Raw genomic sequence first — 1991 nt, 5'->3', positions numbered from 1 at the left:
TAAGCTCTGGAGGTAGGTCGACAGCTACCTGGGTGGTGGCTTCCGGTCAGCCTAGTCGAATCTGAACCTTCTCCTTCTCTTCATAGACTAGTGTGGGTGGTGCTTCCTGGATGGTGTTGACTTCCATCTGTTGGCTTTTTTGAGCGGTATTATTCTCTATCTTGACAATTTCTAAATAGGATTTGTGTGTCACCAATTGATCACCCTTGACTTTCCCCACCTGGTCATCCATAGGGAATTTCATTTTCTAGTAGAAGATGGAGACGACCACCCAAAATTCATTTAGAGTAAGCCAACCTAAAATGACATTGTAGGTCAAGGGCGTGTCCATGTCTATGAAAGTTTATCAGCATGTTCTTATTAGGGATTCTTCTCCTAAAGATATGATAATTTTATTTGGCTGAGCGGGTGGACCTCATTGCCCGTGAACCCTTACAAATGTGTGGCCATGGGTTGGAGCTCGCTCGGGTCTATTTGCAACTGCTTAAACGCTTGTGTGAAGATGATATTAATTGAGCTGCCTGTGTCAACGAAAGTATGATAAATATTGTAATTGGTTATAACAACTTTAATTATTAAAATATCATCATAGGGGACTTCCACCCACTCTAGGTCTTTTGGACCCAAGTTGATTTCAAGGTTGGCCGCCTACTTTGTATTACAATCGACTGCATGAATCTCCAAGCGATGAGCGTGTGACTTTCTCACTTGGTTAGAGTCTCATTCAGTTACACCCTCGACAATCATGCCAATATCACCTCGGGCTGCATTATTGCAGTTCTCCTCTTGTCAGGTTGGGAGCTCTAGTTGGACTCAAAAGGGAACTTGCGCCCGATCTACTCGCGGTGGGGGCGGGCGTTCTTTGGCGTCGTTCAGCCTCTTGTCGGTCTCTTCTAAGCAAGCCATTCGACCTTTGATAAGAGCGGTGATTGGGTGATGGTTAATGTCGACGGAATCTTTGATTGTTGTTCTGGTGATTTGCTGGACTATAGCAATCCTGAGTGTTATGGCTATCGGACCGATGGTATGTACACCATCATTGCGGGGCTCCCCGAGGCGGCTCGGGATATCGTTCTTTCTCGACCTCCACATGTTGTATGGCCAGGGATCGTGGTTCTTGATGATGAGGTTGAGGACCCGTTTGGGGTCCCTTATGTGGAGGCGCGGGTAAGGCTCGGTGCTTGGGTGCCGGAGCTACAGCCGATACAGTGACCTCCTTTCTTCGGGCAGCCTACACCTTCTCAATATTAATCAATTCAATTGCCTGGTCCAGCAGATAATCGAAGTGTTGGTGTAGCGGGGTCAGCAAGAGGGGAGGGGTGAATTGCCTGCAAGTAAAAGATACCCTCCTCAAGACTTTCAACTCAAAAAATAATAGCAACAATTAAAAAGATTAAAATAACAGAAAAGAAATAGAGACAGAAAATTTAACTTGGTTACAACCCAGGGGGTTGTTAATCCAAGGCGGTGGAAAGCGCACTAAAAAAAAGTTTCCTTTCTCTGAAGGCGGAGAAGCCTTTTACACACTAAAGCTCTTACAAGTTGCTAGGAATTTGATACTGAGTTGATTGATTAATTTTCAAGCTCCATGGGCCTTTATATAGCTCCTGGAAATCTTATCCTGAGTGTTGAAGGAGCCTCCAAGAGGGTTGAGGGCGGCTCCAAGCAATTTGATCAGATAAAGCTCTATCCGGTTGCAAACGGTCACGAAGATTAGGTCTAAGGTGCCTCCAATGCTCTTGAAGGTGCCTCGGGCTGGTCTGAGGCGCCTTCAAGGTGATGGAGGCGCCTCGGACTGCATGGTATAAATAGTTTCCAGTTTCTCTTTTTCCTCTTCTTCCGAAGCTCCGATCGCTTGGTTGATTTCGGCCAACCGAAATAGGGCTCACCTGAATCCAATTTCCGGCCTTCTCCTCGAGCAGGCTTCCGACCCGGCTTTTCATCCCTCGAACGCTGTCCACGTTCTTCTCCTCCACCAGTGTACTCTTCCG

The sequence above is a fragment of the Zingiber officinale genome, chromosome 4A (genome assembly GCF_018446385.1).
Source record: "Zingiber officinale cultivar Zhangliang chromosome 4A, Zo_v1.1, whole genome shotgun sequence".
NCBI classification, from domain to species: Eukaryota; Viridiplantae; Streptophyta; class Magnoliopsida; order Zingiberales; family Zingiberaceae; genus Zingiber; species Zingiber officinale.
This window is presented reverse-complemented; position numbering follows the sequence as displayed.